Here is a 22,871-nt window from a genome sequence, read left to right on the forward strand (position 1 = left end):
CTGGTCAGAAATGACTGGGGAAAAATTGGGAGAACCTCAAAGCTTTAATGGTAGCAAGTCGCTCTTGAACATGACACTTTTCCTCTGTATCACATCGGGTTGGGTTGTTTCATTCACCGGTCTCATCACCATGGTCTTCGCCAAACCATCCACATTTGGGGTAATGCTACCGATCCATCGCATCAGTGTCGTTATATGTTCAAGAGATGTTGTTCAGAAAGAGTCGACCGTGTCCCATCCACTGCCATACATTATCCTTCATCCACCCATGATCGCCACCCTGAATCATATTTCACAGATTGTTTTCACCTCCACTAAAATCATTAGCTCCGTTCCGTGTCACTGATGTGGGATTCATTAAGGCCCTCCTTTGACGGATCGCTTCTTGTCGACTTCAGCTCATTATCCAAGAAGTTGATCTAGGAACAACCCCTTCAGTACTTTGAAGCTTGCATGCCTCAATGGCAAGTTTCTCACTTCCGGCGACAGGTATACATCAATGACCTTCGACCAGAAGATTTTGCGTGGTGTTCGACGCCAAGTCCTTTATTCACACCACGTGAATTGCACTGCAGTACCTTGAGGGTCATTATCATTATCGGTGATTCCTCTCGCGCTTGTTAACGGTTTACATTATTGACCGATAATCAAGCGATGTCTTTCCATGTTCGACTTCAGCGCAATTCTCACATGGATCGACTTGTACTTAGAGTGAAGATCGAATGAGTTTGAAGACCCCGGATCTAGTTTCATCCATCCGGGCTGCGATATATATTCAGGAAATATAAAAACATTTGACATGTACATCATTGCAGCAGATGATCATCCTACTCAAAGGATGATAATTTCAGCAGAGAATTATCAGTCTACCATCAGACGATCGTCTGTTCTATGTACCAAAATGAATTTATAAAGCTGAGCATGGGAATGCCCGCCTCAGCTAGATCATGAAAGCAGAATGAAAAATAATGTATTGTATTGTATTTTATTACAGGTCACCTCTCAGCGATTGAATGAACTTCGGATCCTCCTGATAAAGCATTTCACCCGATAAACGACCTCATACTTTAGGGGGCAACTGTTATAGACATTTTTGTGCCTTACAGCATGAAGCATGAAATGTCAATAATCTAAGGGATCCAAAGTCCCTAAACATGTTGTTCCTACCCCTAGAGGAACAAGGTCAGCAAACCACAGCACTAAATATCAGTTCTCCACCTGAAAACACTCAAAAACAAGCTAATTCTGGATCATGTCAACTGCTCCACTGAGCATCTGCGCTGAATGTCAACTTCTCCACTCTGTACCTGCGCTGAATGTCAACTTTAATGAAGGCTACCTGCGCTGGGCGAGATTGTCCAAGTGGCACAGTCATTCCTCAAGGTGTCAATGCCCAGGAAGCTTCCAAAATGACACTTAGATCAGGGAATTCGCCTAGTGATGAGTAAGAGGGTCTAGATCTCCAAGTGGAAGCAAGAACCTCCAAGTGGACTCAAGAATTGAAGAATAACTGAAGTGGGAGAGGACACTAGTCAGCTTCATGCCAGCCTCAAGCTGACTCATCCTTTCTCCAAAACTCCTATATATAGAGCTCTCTCATGAGGTCTAGGGAGACTGGAATCTTGTGAATGTAAGGAAGTGTTGTTGGTTTGAGTATAGAACTATTGGGTGATTTTCTTGAAGGAGGTGAAGAGGAGATTTCTTTCTGCTGGGAGGTGATGTTGGATTGGGCCTTTTATGGTTGTATCACTTCCTGAACTTTACTTCTTCCATTAATAAAGCATTTGAGGTTCTTCTATATACATGTGTTTCAATGATGTATTGTTGTACTTGTGTATTTGATTTATTCTAATCCTTAAATCAATTATGAATGTATGCTTCTTGTAGTTTCCCTCTCTTGCCATTTTGCAGGATCTTGGTGTAGCTGGGCCAGTGAAAGAGCAAGGAGCTGGGAGCAAGCAGCAAAGAGAGAAGATTGGATCAATCATTAGCGGAAGACAACGGTTAGTGGATCTCTTTCTCCCCTCTCTTAAATCTCATAAAGAAGTAATCCCGAATAGCTTTGCTTTGATTGTTGCTGAGGTACTATCACCCTTAGAGTGGGATAGGGTCATTCCGTATTGGATACTTTTCCCAACAACACATATGCTTGTAGAAATGCTAGAAGCTGGTATAGTTCAATCTATTCAAAGTTATTTCTCTGCTCTAATAGTGTTTGTGCACAAGAAGGATGGATCATGGCGTATGCGTCCAAATTACAGGGAGCTCAACAAGCTCATTATTAAAGATAAATTTCCCATTCTTGTCATTGATGAATTTTTGGATGAATTACATGGAGAAATTTACTTCACTAAGTTGGATCTTCGTTCAAGAAATCATCAAATTAGAATGAAGGCTAAAGACATTATGAAAACAACATTCAGAACTCATGAGGTTCATTATGAAGTTTTGGTCATGCCTTTTGGCCTTACTAATACACCTTCCACATTTCAAGGTTTGATGAATTCCATTTTCAAACCCTTCCTTAGAAAATGTGTGTTAGTATGTTTTGATGATATACTAATTTGCAACAAGTCTCAGAAGGATCATGTTCACCATGTTGATAGGGTGCTCAAACTATTGGAGGAGAAACAATTATATGCAACGACCTCCAAATATTTCTTTAGAGTATAGGAGATGGAATATTTGGTTCATATTGTATCTTATGAGGGTGTTAAGTTAGACGCTAACAAAATTAAATCCATTAAGGAATGGAAAATCACAACAACCATAAATTATCTTCGAGGATTTCTTGGGTTAACATGGTATTATTGCAAGTTTGTTAAGAATTATGGGAGAATAGTAACACCTCTAACAAAATTACTAAAGAAAGATGCATTTTCTTGGAATCTAGAAGAAACTAAGGCCTTTGAACATATTAAAGAGGAAATGTGCCAAGCACTGGTCTTAGCAATGCTGGACTTCACAAAAATATTTAATGTGGAATTTGATGCCTTGGGAAATGGAATTGGTGTTGTCTTGATGCAATAAGGAAGACCCGTTGCTTTTGAAAGTCGTCTAATAAAATTAGGAAAGTATTTACACAAACCTATTTATGAGAAGGAAATGTTGGTAATACTACATGCACTAAAGCAATGACGACCTTACTTAATGGGAAGACACTTCAAGATAAAAAAATATCATGATAGTCTTAACTACGTTTTGTAACAAATATTATCTTCAGAAGAGTAGCAAAAATGGGTAACAAAGATGTTGGATTATGAATTTGAAATCATTTACAAAAAATGGAAGCAAAATGTTGTTGCAGATGCACTCTTGAGAAAGGATGAGGATGAGGAAGAATTGCTTTGTGCCACTTCTATTATCCAACTTGATTGGATAACTAAAGAAAGGGATGAATGGAAGAATAACAAAGAGTTGTGGACACTCATTTAAAAGCTCCAGCAAGATCCCAATACATCTTAGACATTTAGTTGGAAAAATGATTCATTATGGTACAAAGATCGCTTATATCTTTGTAAGAATTCCCAACTCAAGAAAAATATTCTTTTGGAATTACACACCTCCCCCTTAGGAGGGCACTCAAGATTTTTAAAAACTTACCACAAGGTCAAGAAGGATTTTTTGGGATGGCCTTAAATCTGATATTTAGAAGTTTGTGGCAAAATGTTTGGTTTACCAACAAAATAAAGTTGAGACAATTAAGACCTCGGGTCTGTTACAACCTTTAGTCATTCCAAGTCAGCATTGGGAGGAGGTCTCAATGGATTTTATCACAGGTTTACCGAAGTCTGAAGGAAAGAGTGTCATCATGGTGGTAGTTGATAGAACTACCACGTATACACACTTTTTTGCATTATCTCATCCTTTTAAAGCTAGTAAAGTTGCTACTGCATTTATGGAAACAATTCAAAAGCTACATGGAAGCCCGAATATTATTGTAAGTGACGAAGATCCCATTTTCAATAGAAAAATTTAGACATAATTATTTTCTTATATTGGTACTCAATTAGCTCATAGCTCATCTTATCATCCTCAATCTGAAGGGAAAAATGAGATAGTGAACAAATGTTTGGAAGGATATATTCATTTCTTTGTATCCAATAAACAAACACAATGGTTCAAGTGGTTACCTCTAGTTGAATGGTGGTATAACACTTCCTTCCACACTACAGCAAAAATGCCCCCATTTATGGCACTTTATGGATATCATCCACCATCCATCACATCATATTTAAGAGAAAATTCTAGCGTTAAAGTAGTGGAATATCACATCAAGCATCAACAAAAAGTTCTCCAACTCTTAAAAAATAACCTCACTTTTGCGCAAAATCATACAAAACGATAGGCAGATCAACATCGCAGTGAAATAAGTTTTTATGTAGGTGACTGGGCCTTTTTACAGCTACAACCATAAAAACAAATGTCCCTCAAGAAAGCTAAGAAGGATACCAAATTATCACCCAAGTACTATGGTCCCTACAAGGTGTTGCAAAATATTGGTACTATGGCATACAAATTATAGTTTCCTGCATCTTCCCGAGTACAACCAGTTTTCCATGTTTCATGCTTAAAGAAGGTTCTCGATGACAATATCCCAGTTCAAACAGTGTTTCCAAAACATAACAATGAAGAAAAAATTATATTTGAGCGTGAAGCAGTTATGGAAACAAGAACCTAACAACTATGAAATCGATTAATTTCAGAGTGTCTCATTAAGTGGAAGAACTTACCCACTAAAGATTCCACATGGGAGGATGAGAATTTTATACTAAAGCATCCATAACAACTCAAGTGTTGAGGAAAACACTTTTTCGAAGGAGAGGGGCATGTTAGGTCCCTATAATACTAGTGTATTCCCCTTATTGTTGTTGTTAGTGTAGTCCCCTATTGTTATACTTGTGCCCATGTATCCTCAATGTTGTTATTGTTGTGCCTTGTAGAAGCTTGCTATTATTGTTGTTGTGTCCTTACATTATTATTTTTATGTAGGCTCTGATTATATTGTGACCCTCAGACTGCTATATATACCAAGGAGGTCTTATCACTTGAATAATTCAAGAAATTTTTATTTAAGTAATGTAAAGGAGGTTTCACCTTCGAAGAGGCTAATTTTTATGTCATTGATCTATCTTTTCTTCTATTTTCTGAGCTGGTTGCATAACACATTTTTACACATAAATTTTTATATTGCATTGTGGTCCTCCTATATATGTTGAATTATCTTGCATATCTTCCAATCTTTCCTGCATTCTATTCTTGCTTCTTCCACCCAATTAGATTTTGGAATGGAAATAACGCATAGTAAACCGTTTTTGTCTTCCTTTCATTCCTTAATAGTGCATATGCCACAATATTATTTTTTTTTCCATTTTTGTGGATAATTTCCAAGTCATAACCCAACATATTTGTAACCCCTTTTTTATATTCTGAAGATAGTCTTTGCTCCAAGAAGTACATCACACTATCATGACCTATTTTTACTTTGAAGTTTCCTCCTATTAGGTATGGATGCCATTTCTCAATTGCATGTAGTATGGCCAACATTTATTTTTTATTTATGGATATGAGTAAGTTCTTGAATTTAACTTTGTTAACTTTTCACAATGTTTTATGTTGTTATAATCACTTAAACATTTTTTTCCAATTTAAATCACCCTAGTAACAAGTAAGAAATTATAGATAGAATAGTAAACAATAAATAGACAAGAGAAGATATCCAAGCACAATGAGATAGATATTTTGGTAAAATACCAAGGAAAACCCCACAAGGGGGAAGACCCAGAATTAATTCTTCTTCTTCTATTAGTCAATCAATGTTCAACATGATATAAATATTCCAAATAGTGCATCCATAAACCAGTCAAAGTCAATGTTTTGACTCTCCAAGTCAACCAATCCAAAACCAATTAATAATGAGAGAGAAAGTCAAATTTGGTCAAAGATTCCAAGTCTACAATAAAGAGCCTAATGTTAGACCTATGAAGTTCATTTAACCACAATCAATAGCTACCAAATTCAATTGTCAAACTTTCCCATAAAATTCCAGTCAACCCAACATAATATTCAACCTTACTTCTTAAGTAAGACATGGTAAATAAATCCAAAATCTCCTCAAATTCTCAGTCAAATTCCACAATCAAACCTACAGTCAAACCCTAGTCCAGCCTATGGTCAACCTCGGTCAAAGTTCCTAGAAAATTTTGGCCAGAGTCTCCTGTAATTCGACCTTCCAAGACAATCAAGAAACTTAGTCAAAGAAGCATAGAATAGCCTCAATCTACATAAGTCAAAGTTGGTCAAAATAACCCAAAACAAAAAGTCAACGCAGAACAAAAAAATGCCTCCTAGCTCCTTTTCACATGTGAACTTGCCTTTGTGATTTTTAGATCAAATTGACCTTGTTTAATGTGGATGGATGTGTCAAATGAGCTCCAACAATAGGGCTATTTATAGGTGACTCAAGAGGGTCAATTATCTCTTGAGTCCAAATTTAATTCTATAGGTTGACATGGTCAAGGGTCAAGAATGTGAATTTTCTATATTATTTGGGTGATGAAATTTTAACTATAACTTCCCATTTTTAAACACTCCCTCTCAACTAGGGACAAATTTCCAACTTCACCATAGATGTCTCATCTTGGATGGTACATGTCTCAACATAAGAGAAGGTCATCTCGTCTCATCTCATCTCATCTCAACTAAACAATCACGACTCGATCCATAGAAGAAGAAGAATGATCCACACGAAAATAGGGGAGATTGATTTACCACAACCAAGTCCACGACAGTCATAAATGACCTTGGTAAAGATCACACACCCTATGTCCACTGACTAACCCTCACCCAACTTGATCCTTCGTGATCAAGTGGTAGAAAACCTTCATCTAATACTTAGGGAGATCAATTTACCATAATGAATTCCATGGTAATCACATCGGACATTAGGTAAATATCACACACACCTAAGTCTCCTCACCCACTGGCCAGATGGGTGGAAATCCTGGAAAGCTTAACCAATTCCATGGCCCTTTGGTCAATAAATACACAAAGGTGACTTGTGGGTAGGATGGATACTAGAGCATGTACTCAGCCAAGTCCATGGATTTAAGGAGTACTCTCAAACCCAAGGGCCTCACTACTAAATCCTCCCTTGCCAAGTCTATGACTAGTTGAAAGACTGGGAGAGCATATGCTCAATGTTCTTGATCATTAGTATTCCCTCTTGAGGAGGGATACATTCTCCTACACTCCAAGCTACTCTCTAAATAATAAAAACTTCACTTTTGGTAAAGGCTTGGTGAGAACATTTGTGACCTCCTCATCAGTCGAGATGTGTTGGAGTGTCACTATTCCTCATAGTACCATATCTCTGATAAACTGGTACTTGATATTGATGTCCTTTGACCTATTATGTAATACTCAATTCTCTGAAAGTCATATCCTAATTTTATTTTCGTAGTATATCATGATCATATAATAAACCTACACAAATAACTCTGTAAAGAGCTTCCCTAACCACACTACCTCACAACTAGCCATACTAGCTACAATGTACTCTGCCTTGGTTGTATTGAGAGCAACAGATTTATGCTTCTTGCTCATCCAGAAAATCATGGTAGATCCCAAGATAAAACAACACCCTATTGTGCTCATATTGTCAATAATTCTCCCATCCCAATCTGCATCTATATATCCATGCAGTCTCAACTCATCTTCAAAGGTGTATCTTAGTCCATAGTTGATTGTCCCATGTAGATATCTCAACACATGTTTTGCAGCCGCCTAGTCAGCATGAAAAGGTTCCACCATGAAGTAGCTCAAGGTGTTAATAAAAAAACATATATTTGGTCTTTTATTGACCACAAACATCAGAGCCCTAATTAACTACCACTACATAGAAGGATCTGCTAAATCAGGTCCCGCAAATTCACCACATAGATTCTTGAAGTTTGCCTCCATCGATGTGGCCACATATTTTGAATCCAACATCCCAAATATCTCCAAGAGTTTGACAACATATTTTCCTTAGCTAAGGAAAATCTCACTGGGTTTATGCTACAGTTATAAGCCTAAGAAATAGTGCAACAACCCAAGATCTTTCATGTCAAATTCGGAGGCAAGCCCCCTCTTACACTAGATGATTAGAGGTTCAAATCGACACTACCTCTAGTGAATCCTAGATACATTAGGTATCCATCAATTAGGTCATACTAAACCCTAGGGGGTTGCTTCAAACCATAAAGGGCTTTCTTCAATTTGCACACATGGGTTTCCTTGTCATGTTCCTCAAATCCTCGTGATTGTTCCACATACACCTATTCCTTAAGTATTCCATGAAGAAAGGTTGTCTTCTCATCCATCTGATGAAGACTCTAACCTTGATTAGTTGCAAGATCAATGATGGACTGAATTTCAATTCATTGGGAAACATGTGTTAATATCTCATCACAATTTTCTCCCTCTTTCTAGGAGTATAATCTAGCCACTAATCTCACATTGAACTTCTTAATGCTACCATCAGTTGCATGTTTAATTTTGTATATCCATTTGGAATCCACAACATAATTCCACTCAGGTCTTTGAACAACCTCCCATACATCACTTTTCATGATGAACTCAAATTCCTTAGCCATGGCATCTCTCCAAAAATGTTCCTTCATTCCTTTTTCAAAGCTACAAGGTTCATATTATATAATGTCGCTCATATAAGAAGCATATCCCTGATATTTGTGAGGCTACTTTCTCTCACTAAAGGTTACTATCAAGGTTGAGTGTCTCTTTACAACTGTAAAGTATCACGAAGCCACAAGGGTCTCTTCCTCATGGGAAAATAACAAGGAGGGGGATCCAAATGATCCATGGGATCCATAGGCTCATTTGTAAGCCCAAGCTCTAGCATAGATGGCTCTACATCTATATCCATAGAATCATCCCTTCTCTTAGTGTTGGAAGGGATAGGAGAGTCCCTTTCTTTTCCAAGGGCAACATCTTCCTCAAAAGTCGCATCTCAACTAAAGTCAATGTTCCTCTAACTTGACACATATATCATGTAAGCTTTATAATTTTGACAATAAAAAAAAACTTACCTTTCTTTCCTGGAGCCTCCATCTTTGACCTCTTCTCATTCAATACATGAAAGTAGATAGGGCAACCAAATATTCTCAAATGTCAAACTTTTGGTTTCACCCCTGTAAATACTTCTTCAAGATTCTTGTCTCCTAAGGCTTGATTAGGACTCCTATTTTGGAAAATACAACATTATTTGTAGCTTCTCCCCACAAAAACATATAATTATTTTAACATGAATCATGCCTTTGGCTGCTAAAAATATGGACATGTTATTCCTTTCAGAAACTCTATTTTTTTTAGGGTTATATGGAACAATCACCTCCCTCTTAATCCCGACATCTTTGCAAAAATTGTTGAAGTCATTTTAAGTGTATTCCCCTCCATTATCAGTCCTCGAGATCTTGATCTTATTTCCTGTTTGATTTTTGATAAGCACCTTGATTCCTTGAACATGCTGAAGTATGATCCTTGGTATTCAAGTGGAATATCCAAGTCTTAGAAGAGAAAAAATATAATATAATATAATTATCCTCCAAGAGATTTCACTGGCATGGACCCACAAAGGTCAGAATGAATGAGTTGGAGAATCTCTTTAGATCTTCTCCTATTAGAAGGGAATAACCCCTTGACATTATTTCTAATAAAACATCCCTGACATACACATTCATGATCCACCTAAATCCTGTGAATCCCTGTAACCATCCTGCTCAAGTCAGGAAAATCCTTGTAATGAAGGTGTTCAAATCTCTAGTTCCAAAGCTCACATAGATTAGTAGTATCTTGGAACAATTCTTGGATTGGTCATCCACAAACTCTATATAGGTTTCCATTTCTAACACCAAGTGTGAAGGATGCTCTCAAATTATATCTCCTTGGCCAAGAAAGGACTTTTCCATTAATGAATGCAACTCTAACTCTTTTTTCCTCTAAAGCAAAGATGTAGACAAGATTCTTATTCAAGCTTGGAAAATACAACACATATTCTAGATGAATGATTTGACCAGATTCCAAATGAAAAGAAACAAAACTAAACCCTTTGATAGGATGAGAATAATTATCAACAAGTAGAATTTTCAAACTTGTTTCCCTCTCAACCAAATTTGAGAGGACTTCATGATACCTAGTAAAATGTCTAGATTCCCCACTATCTACCATCCAACTATCAATGTTATCAGAAGATGAGCTAGAAATAGCAACAACAAGAAAATATCTAGATTGAGTATTAGCAACATTATTTTCATACCTTATGTTCTTAGACCTCTTTTGAGGACGCTATCAATCTTCAACACTTGCATGGGAAGCAAGACCTCTTTCTCTCCTTCTATTTTCTAAGTTGTTTTTGTTGCTATTGTTGTTTTTACTGTTGTTGTGCCTGTAAGTATTTCCTCTATCAAGACAATCTCGAGCTATATGACCAAATATGTCACACTTGTACCATTGGCATTTGGACAAGTCCCTTCTATTATTGTTGAATGTTGGCACTAGCTACTTGGGCTTCCATTTGGAAGGTATTCCTTTCCATTTTCCTTTCCATTGGCTACAAAGGTTGTAGTCTCTCCCTCTTCTTGTATTTGTACTCTTCCTCTGGAAATGAGCCTATATTCCTCATTGATACAATTTCCCAAAAGCTCATCAAATGTAGGAATCTATTCCTTGAAACTAATGCTTGTAATGCATGTCTCCCAAGACATGGGGAGTCCTCCAAGGGTCATCTGCTCCAACTATCTATCAAGCATGACTTCTCCAATAGAAATAAGTTGATATCTTATTTTAGAGATCCTCATGAAGTAGGCTATAATAGATTCAAACTTGTTCATATTGATGTCACAAAGTTAACTCTTCAAAGAAATGACTTGGATAATATTGTTGACCTCATACATCCCAATAAACTTGCCATACATATCCTTTGACTTCTTCATCTTGGACACATAAGTGATGAGATGATCCCAGAGAGAAGAAATAATGATCATCTTGGCCTTGATCTCACCCTTATTGTACTTGGATTTGGAACTGGCATTGGCATTCTTTAGAGTGTCATCTACTTGGCCCTACACATATTCCATCACATCACTGTCTTCAAGAGTGAGATCCAATATAGTCCTTCATGCTGCAAAGTTGAAGGCATCATTTAACTTGCCTTCAACATTGAAGTAGGAGGTAGTCATTTTGTCCAAGAGAGAGTTTATCACTAATCAGAAAAAAGAGTGTCTCAAAGGGGTGCTCTCTAGTCTCCTTAGGCTAACCTTCACCTCAGCTTTTATACCATGTTAATTTGATTCACCGCAGTAAAATATAAGAAATTATAATAGAACATTAAATGGTAAATGCACAATAGAAGATATCCAATCACAATAAGACACAGATATTTTGGTCAAAGACTAAGGAAAAACCCCACAAGGGGGAAAGCCCAAAATAATTTTTTCTTCTTCTATTAGTTAATCAATGTTCAACATGAGATACTTAGTCCAAATAGTACATCCATAAACCAATAAAAGTAAATTCTTTGACTCTCCAATTCAACCAATCCCAAACCAGTCAATAATGTGAGAGAAAGTCAAATATGGTCAAAGATAATAGTCTGAAACAAAGGGCCAAAATTCATGCCTATTAATTTCTATCAACCACAGTCAATAGCCTATCAAAATAAATAATCAATCCTTCCTAGAAAAGTTTAGTCAACCCAAAAAAATATTCAACCTTCCTTCCTGAGTCAAACATGGTCAAAATAGATCCAAAATCTTCTAAAATTCTTGATTAAATTCCACAATCAAACCTGTAGTCAAACCATAGTCCATCATAAGGGGCAACCTCAGTCAAAGTGCCCCAAAAAGTTTGGTCATTGTCTCTTACAATTTGACCTTCCAAGACAGTCAATAAATTTATTCAAAGTAGTAGAGAATAGCCTCAGTCAATAGAAGTCAACACTAGTCAAAATATACCAAAACAAAAAGTCAAAAAAAAATAGAAAAAATGCATCCTAGATCCTTCCAAATGTGCACTTAACTTTGCAATTTACAGATCATATCGAACTTGTTTGAATAGATGTGTCAAATGAGATCCAACAACAGTTCTATTTATTGTTGACTTAGGAGGGTCAATTTAATCTTGAGGTCGACTTGACTTCTTTAGGCTAACTTGTGTTGGCATTATGATACAGGTGTTGTCCTTGATGGCAACTCACTTAGATGATATATCACAGTGCAGTAGGTCAATAGCAAAGAATTAATGATCAGAGAGAGGTATACATAGGTTCACCTTGACAAAGAAGCGTATACACGTGGGTTAACAGACCAAAAGGAGCATATAATGTACACACGCACTTTCACAGAAGGAAAGGCGCTTATATCTTGCAAAACTAAGTTTTGGTCCAAGCCCATGGTATTTTGACCCATGGTATTGGTCCAAGGTATTTGGTCTGAGGTATTTGTTAGACTCCGTCTTGTCAGCTCGCTGCAGTCAAATTCACCAAGGTTCATTTCCCGTCACTAGCAGTCATTAAATGCCATTTTGATCATAAGAGTCATTTTATGTCTTGAGTCCAGGGTTTTGTCTGCAAAAGTGTGAAATAACGCAGTAATTTTTTCAGGAATGTCATCGTCAATAATGTGAGATTGATTCTTCTTCAAAACCCTGTTTTGAAGAAGAAATTATTTAATGTGTTTTTTAGAATATGTAATTTGTCAAAATGTTTCAAAATTCTCCATCTCTTCAAATGGCAGCAGCTTTTCAAGCTCCTATCCCTGAAAAAGCACAAACAGAAAGAACATCATCAGCAATCAGAGACAAAGCGAACAAAACAGAGTGTTGCATCCAAATGCCAGAAATGATGGCACTGGTTTGGGTCTTGGCATTGATGGGAAGATCTTGTTCCGATGCTTGAAAACTTAGGACATGATATTTTCTTCAACAGTTGTAGATCTTCCAGTTCTTTTGAGTTGGTTTCTCCAGAGTATCACTTTAGTGATACATGCCTTGATTATGGTGTTGAGCAACCTCCTACAGCTGGTTGAGGTACTTATCTTTAGTTTTGTTGGACATCAACATGATTGTTGGACCTATGGAACAAATGTCAATGCTTTTAAGTAAGTTTTATGGAGGTGGACAGATTCCTAACTACAAGGTAGTCTGGTTAGCTACTACAAATACTTCAAGTATGGATTTAGAGAAGTTGAAGAGTGGAATGGTTCCATGCGACCTAATAATACATAAACCGATTCATGGCTCCCGCCTTCATGTTGTTTGGGAACTTTTACAGGACCTTACTATGAAAAGAATGCCACAGCCTTCAGAAGTTAAAGCATCGTCTGTTTTGAAGCAGAAGCAAACAAGTGATGAACCTTGCAGAATTGAATCCGTTTATAGAAATGGAATGGGTTGGGCAATAGACAAGATCAAAATCAGTTGCAGTTAGTATTCACAAAATATGACAAGAAATATAAAGATCACAACAGTAGTCAATAATGGAATTGGATGTTTGGCAAATTGCGCAATCTCTGAAGAATTGGAAATGGCAGCGGTGCGCGCTACCCATACAGGGTGCGCGCTACCCACTTGGTGCGCGCTACCCACTTAAACGCCATGGCCAGTGTTAAATAACACGGGCGCTACCCACTTGAGGCACGCTACCCATTGGGCAGGGGCACTACCCATATAGCAACAGAGCCTAGAAACTTTTGTTTTGCGCCCAGTATCGTATCAAATCGGCTCCATCGACTTGCAATTTGCATTCATGCCAGTGAAGGCAATATAGATGATTCACATGGTCCAACGAGCTTGACAAACATTTCAACGCACAAATCTACTCTATGATTGGACCCTCGCCTTCTCTAATCTCTGCATTTACATTTTAATTGTTGAAAGTCTCGGACTTGGACCTGTACAAAGAATATTTGCTGGAACTGTGAAAGGCTATACTTAGGATATCTCCTTTTTCACATGGATGGATGGCACTATATTCAAAAGAAATGCTATCGATCTTCAAGGCAAGGTTTTCGATCGAAGGTGTTTTCATTTAAAAATGGTTTTGTTTCAAATGGTAAATGTAACGTGGCAGTCAAAGCCAAATTGAGGTACAGATAACTATCCCAGCAAAGCAAATCGAATTGGTTAGTCTATTTTGGGTCTTCAGTTGCAGTTCAGAAAGTTCAGCTATAGGTTCTGCCAATTCATTTGTTATCAACGAACAAATTGTAACGTTGTTCCTTTTTTAGAGCAGACTTTTCCTATTTTCAAGATTTCAGGTGAAACAGCGCCCTTGTTTTGGGTCGATCTGTTTTCTCCTAGGATTTTTTATTTTTTGTATTGAAAATCATTTGAGGGGAGAGTTCTGAGAGGTGCGTGGAGGAGAACAGAGAGCTTTATTGTACAGTTGTTTGACAGAGATTAATGGCAAAATACAGCTCTGACTCCTGAGATTCTTGTGGTGTGGATTTAGCATTTTGTCTTTTCTTATGTTTCATATGTAGCTTGTAATGTTTTACATTTCATTTCATAATCATTTTCTGTTGAATACTTTTAAATGAGAAAGGCAGAATCCAGTTTACTGCTCTGCCTTGGGAGGTATTCATTTTCTATGTTTTCTTCAGTTTGATAAGGATTCAACTATTGCCCTTGTCAACCTCGCAGCGGTCTTTCACTACATATAATTCCAATTTGATTGTTAAAAGTCATGCTTATCTTGCCTCAGGAGATAATCTGCGTTTTTCATTTAATCTCTGCTCTTGCTGTCTTTGCCCCATGCAGCCTAGAAAACTCAATCATTTATAAAAAAACCCTTTCTATCAATTTACTAGCCTAAAATCAGTATTCCTTATCGGTCATCTCAGCCCCTTTGAAGACTTGTCTGCCGAGATAGACCCGGAGAGAGCCCTCTCCTGTCCTCGTAGGGCTAGCTATGAGGCTGAGCTTGGTTTGATCTTGCCTTGAACCTCGCTTTCTTCAGCCTGAGGCAGATTCGAGCCCTAACAGTATTGACCCCAGGTATTTGGTCCAAGGTATTGGTTCTAAGTGGATTTGGACCATGGTATTGAGAAAGGCCTAACACTATAAAAGGTGGAGAAGATCATTAGGCCAAATGTGTAAGTATCAAATATCTGATATAGTGTGAGATCTAATATGCAAGTTATTGGGTTATGGTGTTGTGCTTGATCTAAACCGAGGAAGAACCTTAGTGCTTGATGACGGATAAGGTCTAATGATGTATCGGGATCTTAAGGCTTGAAGTTAATTATCTTCCTGTGGTTTGATCATGTATTTGAATAACTGGCACATGTTGTAGTCTGTAAATATGATGATCTGGATATGATTGATGTCTGGAACTGTTATTATGTTTAAATCATCTTTTACAGATCTCTATGTAGCTTCACTTCATAAAAGGAGTGTATACACGTTGGTTCTACATATCAAAACAACGTATACATCATAAATTTGATTTGCAGATCCATACGCTGGTTCGCCTTGAGGAAAGTGCATATATACGTAGCTTCGACACATGAAGTGATTGATTGATTCGGTTGTGGTTGGTTCAAAAGGAGATTGGTTGATTCAGATATATTTGATGATTGAATGATGTTGTTGATGGATCCAGTCTGAAAATTTATGAAATGTCGTCCCTGGAAGAAAAGAGAAGGTTGTAGCCTTCTGTAGGCTAGCACCTATGTACTAGTAAACATATCAACTAGTACAAGAGCTAGGGGGTTGTAGCTCCCTTCCAGTAGAAGCTGGAGAACAACAGAAGGTTGTAGCCTTCTACAGGTAGAAGCCTGCGTACTGGTATAAGACTGCACCAGTACAAAAATTGTAAACATAATTCTCTTATTATTAAAATAAGACAGAGACAATTGTAGCAGGTGGTTTTCACCCACATTGGGTTTCCACCTTATATCTTGGTGTTCTTGTGTGTTTTATGTGTGATTATCTGTTTTGTTTTTACTGCACCTGGTTACTATTTATATATGGTTCTGACACACTGATTAAAGATCAATATATGATGAATTAACTGAATCATAAGTTTGTTGGATATATGCTAGTTGCTCTAAACCCAGTTGCATGTACATGTGAGTTCCCTTAACTGAAGTAGCGTATATGAATCTGATTATGGAAATGAAAAATTATTAGTTTGATAATATTGATTCAACCCCCCCCTCTCAGTATTATTTCCAACAATTGGTATCAGAGCAGGTCCTTCAGAAGAAGCTTAATCACTTGAAGGAAGATCCATCATCATGAGTAATCAAGAAAGCGGGGGATCCATCAGACCACTAATCTTTGATGGGATCAACTTTGTTTATGGGAAGGTAAGAACCACAACCTATCTTCAATCTCTTGGAATAGATGTTTGGGAAATCGTGGAAGGAGGATATACATTTCCATCAGCAATTCCTACAGATGCAGTAGGTAAAACGAAATATGAAACCAATGCCAAGGATGTCAATACATTATTGGGAAGTCTGTCACAATTAGAGTTTGTCAAAGTTATGCAGCTCAAATTAGCCAAAGAAATATGGGACAAAATCATTCTAAGCTACGAAGGAGACTCCCAGGTAAAACGTGCTAAACTGCAAACTTTCAGAATTCAATATGAAACTCTCAAGATGCACAATGATGAAAGTGTAGCGAGTTACTTCTTATGTATAGATGAGATTGTTAATTGCATGAATAATTTGGGTGAAGAGATAAAGGAAGTTACCTTAGTTGAAAAAGTTTTAAGATCCTTATTTGCTAAATTTGAATCAAAAGTATCTGCCATAGAAGAAAAGCATGATCTATATACTATTACTATGACACAGCTTCACAGAATCTTAACTACCTTTGAGATGATAAAAGGAGGTCCTTCAGATATGAGAGAAGCTGCATTTAAAGCTTCAACAAAAGGAAAATAAGAACTCAATGAATCATGACATATTTCAGAAGAAGAAGAAGAAGCGAACTTTGTCAAGAATCTTCAATGGGGTTTCAGTAGATTCAGAGGTAAACTACCTTTCAAATGTTTTTCCTATGGTAGAGTCGGTCATTATGCTACCAAATGTCCTCATAAAGATAAATATGATAAAGGGAAGGAAACTGCAAAATGGAATAGAAAACAAAGTGCAAGTAAAAAGAGCTACTATACTCATGAAGATATGGTTTATCAAATAGTGATGAAGATGAAAATAGTAATGACTATAGACTTCTGATGGCTTATGAAGGTGATGATTTTTTGGATGATTTAGATGAAGATGACCTTTATGAAAAAATATCTAAACTCAAAATATGTTTAGAAGAAAAGAATATGATTATAGATACCTTGACATACCAACTTGCTGAAAGTGAAAAACACAATGAAAAGCTAGAATGTGAAATTGTGGGTCTAATAAAGGATCTTGAGAAAACAAAAGCTCTCAATCTTAGATTTGCTAAAGGATCAGAAACCTTAAATGAAATTATCAAAGTGCAATGCTCTCCTCTGATAAAGATAGGTCTTGGATATACTGAAGAAACATCTCAATCACAGAAACCGTCAACCTCCACTAAAAGCTATCGTGATGCAGCAAAGAGTAGTGAACAGTTTGACAATCGTCAGCAAAGGCATAAAGAAGATCACCAGGTGAATCAGGCTCAATTTACTTCAAGGATGAACAGAAGCCACAATCAACCTCAGGTAAATCGTACTCAATTTTCTTCAAAGAATATCAATCAATAGGTCAGTAGGAGGAACTTCAACTACAATCAACAGGTCAGTAGATTTGATAATCACAGGAACTTCTTTAATGGTCAATGTTTCTCATGTCATAATTTTGGACACAAAGCTACTCAATGTGTTGCTTACAAAACTATCATGACTAGAGAAGCACAAAATCAAAGGAATGTGACAAGGATCAAGAAAAGTTCCTAGAATAACATTTCTCTTCTTGAAAATGAAATAGAATGCTCAATCTGTAACAACTTTGGCCATGAAGAATCTGAATGCAGGAGTAATTTTTGGAAAATAGCTCAAAAAGAGAAAACTCCATTAAATCCCAAAATATGGAGAAAGCAAACAAAAAGATGTGGTATAGCCTTGTATGCAGAAGGACAAGAAAACCAGTGGTACATTGACAGTGGATGCTCAAAACACATGACAGGTGATAGAGAAAAACTACACTCATATAATTCCTTAGAAAAGGAAAAGAGTGTCTCATTTGGAAATGACACTCCTACTATCATAAAAGGTAAAGGCTCTATTTTTTTGAAAGAAAAAGTTAAAGCTGGGAATGTTATGTATGTTTATGGCTTAAAGCATAATCTATTGAGTGTGAGTCAAATGTGTGATCAAGGAAATGAAGTAGTGTTTTGAACAAATGGATGTGTTGTTCGTGAGCTTGATACGGGAGAAACTGTGATTAAAGGGACAAGAACTCCAAACAACCTATACATACTCAAGGGAGGAAAAAATCAGTGCTATCTAAGAAAAAATGATGAAAACTGGCTATGGCACAGAAGATTGGGACATCTAAGCTTTTCTCAAATAAGAAAAGCATGCAGATTCCAGGTTGTTCGTGATCTTCCAAATATCAACATTCCTGAAAATACTATATGCAAATCATGTCAATTCAGTAAGCAAACCAGATCTCAATTCATCGAAAAGGAAGGGTCAGTTAGTAAGCCTCTTGAACTAGTTCATACTGATTTATGTGGTCCATCAAGGAAAAAGTCACCTCGTGGAGAAGAATACTTTATATTGTTCATTAATGATTTTTCCAGAATGTGTTGGATGGCTCTTCTAAAGCATAAAGATGAAGAATTTGAAAAGTTCAAAGCCTTCAAAGTTTTGGTTAAAAATGAATCATATCACAAAATCAAATGCCTTAGATCTGATTGAGGAGGGGAATTTACCTCAGACGAATTCTTTGACTTCTGTAAACAACATGGAATAAAAACGCAATTCTCCACCGCAAGGACTCCTAAAAAAAATGGAGCGGTAGAAAGGATGAACAGAACTATTCAACAAATGGCTCGTGCTATGCTATATGAATCTGGAACTCCTGCAACCTTCTGGGGTGAAGCTGCATTTGTCGCCATCGCTATTCTCAACCAAGCAAATGTTCGGGTAAACAACACTCAAAATCCACATGAACTTTGGTATGGTAAGACTCCTACTGTAAAATACTTCAAAGTTTTTGGAAGCAAATGTTACATCAAAACGACTGATGAAAAACTTGGTAAGTTTGAACCCAGAGTAGATGAAGGTATTCTACTTGGCTACTCTTCCCGAAGTAAAGGATATAAATGTTACAATAAAAGACTTGGGAAAATTATTGAAAGTATTGATGTTGTGGTTGATGAAACATGCAAAAATCCAAAATAGATAAAAATCGAAGATTATGAAGAAGATGAGGATCATTTTCCCACATCAAATCACATTGATTCTGAAGAAGAAACCAATGAAGTACCAGAAGAAGAGATAACGATAGAAGAAAAGACTCCGTCCAGGTAGGTTCAAAAAAATCATCCATAAGCTCAAATTTTAGGAGAAAAAGGAGCAGGTGTGCAGAATAGAAGAACCATTGCCGAAGCTTCAAGCTATCTAGCATTACTATCTTCCACTGAACCTCAAAATGTAAATGAAGCATGCAGAGATGAATGTTGGGTCAAGGCCATGAATGAAGAACTTGAGCAAATTGAAAAGAATAATACTTGGGAATTAGTTCCTTGACCTCATGATAAGAATATCATAGGAACTAAATGGATATTCAAAAAAAAGCTGAATGAAAATGGAGAAGTTATTAGAAACAAGGCCAAACTTGTTTGTAAAGGATATGCTCAACAATAAGGTATAGATTTTGAAGAAATTTTTGCACCTGTTGCTAGACTTGAAGCCATCATAATGTTTCTTGCTCTTTCTAGTTTTCAGAAATTAAAAGTATACCAAATGGATGTAAAATTTGCCTTTCTTAATGGAGACTTAGAAGAAGAAGTCTATATTGAACAACCAAAAGGATTCGTTCTTGGAAATGATGCAAAACTTGTATGCAAACTCAGAAAAGCTCTCTATGGTCTAAAACAGGCTCCAAGGGCATGGTATTACCTTCTTGACAAATATCTCCATCAACAAGGTTTTTCAAAGGGGTCAGCAGATAGCAATCTATATACAAAGATGGACACTGATAAATTGCTAATAATTGTTGTGAATGTTTATGATATCATTTTTGGTAGCAATGAAGAATCCATGAGTCAGAATTTTGCTTTAGTAATGCAGCAAGAATGTGAAATGTCCTTGCTTGGTGAGCTTACCTACTTTCTTGGTCTACAAGTGCAATAAAATAAAGATGGTATTTTCTCTCACAAACCAAATATCTCAAACAGATCCTGAAAAATTATGGCATGGAAGGTTCTAAACCAGTATGTAATCCAATGGTAACAGGATGTAGTCTCAGCTCCAATGATGAATCAGCAGCAGTACATCAACCAAATTACAGATCCATGATTGGCAGTCTGCTTTATCTAACAGGTACTCGACCAGAGATCGTGCATGCAATGGGAATAGTTGGAAGATTCCAAGAAAATCCAAAGGAATCACATCTTCAGGCAATCAAAAGAATTTTCAAATATTTTCAAGGAACACAGAACTTTGGCTTATGGTATCCTAGAGATACAGATCTTACACTTTATGCATATACAGATGCAGATTTGGCAAGAAGTGTTGATGACAGGAAAAGCACTAGTGGTGGTGCATTCTATATGGGTTCTAGGTTAGTGTCTTGGTTCAGCAAGAAACAAACCTCAATTGCATTATCTACAACTGAAGCAGAATACATGGTTGTTGCATCTTGCTACACACAATTACTTTGGATGATGCAAACCTTACAAGATATTCAGATCACATGTGCTCCACCAATCTCCATTCTATGTGATAATACAAGTGCCATCATTATTTCAAAAAGTCCAATCATGCACTCCAAGACCAAGCACATACCCATAAAATAACATTTCCTATGTGAACAAGTGCTTGAACAAAAATTCAAATTGGAGTATGTTCCCTCCAAAGAATAGGTTGATGATATATTCACTAACCACTGCCCAGAGAGACATTTGAATATCTCAAACAAAAGCTGGGAGTAGTTTCTGCATCATCCTGCTATTAAATTCTATTTTTCAGAAAAAGGTAGTTATACGTGAGTTTCATGAAGTGTAGTCACGTGCATACGCGAGTTTTTGTGGACAAAACCACGTATATGTTGGTTTGAAGAAAAACAGTGGGCCAGACTCAAGAAAAGGGGACTAATATGGTTCATTATTTTCTCTGTTTTGGTTATAATCTGCTGATGATGTGTGAAAATGTGTTTGGTACTCATAAGATGTTATTTAGAAGTACTTTTGATCCTCACAAATTAACTTGATGTATTTCTGATTTATGATGATGCCTTGATACTTCTTGCTGATATATGCATGATCAGATCTAACAGTGAACAGATGGAACAGGTTCAAGGGGATCACTTGCTTCGAATAATGCATTGTTGGCATTATGGTTAGAATTCCTTGGTGATGATGCTTATGTGGCTAAATGATACATCTTGCTACTGATTGTTGGTTGGTCAAGAGAATGGTATTGCATGTTACAGGTCTGGATGCTGTGGACAGATGCTTATGGTGCAGATCATATATGGTGTATGATAGTTGTTGATGACTATCATGGTCTTGTTTAGATTGTTGGTCCTTGTTATAAAAGTCATGTATATCATTTGATGTAAAGGTCATGAAAAGACCTAATTTGTACCCCCACTATGCATGGGAAGATGATGTAATAATGTCTATTTCAGTCATGTATAAACATTTGGTATATCCCCACTTGGTTTGGTGGATGAGTCAAAAATGGTGTATCCCCACTTTGTTGGGAGATTGATGTATGTATGAATCATTAGTGATTAGAAAGTCATACTCACTTAGTTGAGTTGTAGAGTCATGTTATTCTTTTGAGAAATATTTTTGCAGACTCTGCATGTGCTCAGGGGGAGCAAGGATGGTTTAGTACATCTTAGCATGTACAAAGGGGGAGTTCGATTAGAGAATTCAACATGTGCTCAAGGGGAGCATGGATGATATAGTGCATCTCAGCATGTACAAAGGGGGAGCTCAATCAGAGATTTCAGCATGTACTCAGGGGGAGTATGGACAACATAATGTATATCAAAGGGAGAGAATATCCTGGTTCGCCCTTTGCCCTTGATGTCAAAGGGGGAGAGTGACTTGGTGTTGTTGTTGCCATCAAGTCCAAAGGGGGAGATTGTTGGCATTATGATACAGGTGTTGTCCTTGATGGAAACTCACTCAGATGACAGATCACAGTGCAGCAGGTCAATAGCAAAGAATTAATGATCAGAGAGAGGTATACGCAGGTTCACCTTGACAAAGAAGTGTATACACATGGGTTAATAGACCAAAAGGAGCGTATAATGTACACACACACTTTCACAGAAGGAAAGGCGCGTATATCTTGGAAAACTAAGTTTTGGTCCAAGGTATTTGGTCCATGGTATTTTGATCCATGGTATTGGTCCAAGGTATCTGGTCTGTATTGACCCCACATATTTGGTGCAAGGTGTTGGTCCTAAGTGGTTTTGGACCATGGTATTGAGAAGTGCCTAACACTATAAAAGGAGGAGAATATCATTAGGCCAGATGTGCAAGTATCGAATATCTAATATAGTGTGAGTTCTAATATGCAGCTTATTAGGTTATGGTGTCATGCTTGATCTGAACTGAGGAAGAACCTTAGCACTTGATGAAGGATAAGATCTAATGATGTATCAGGATCTTAAGGCTTGAAGTGAATTATCTTCATG

This window comes from Pinus tabuliformis, chromosome 4_1, assembly GCF_031772625.1.
Source record: "Pinus tabuliformis cultivar Carrire ecotype Pingquan chromosome 4_1, CPIR1, whole genome shotgun sequence".
NCBI classification, from domain to species: domain Eukaryota; kingdom Viridiplantae; phylum Streptophyta; class Pinopsida; order Pinales; family Pinaceae; genus Pinus; species Pinus tabuliformis.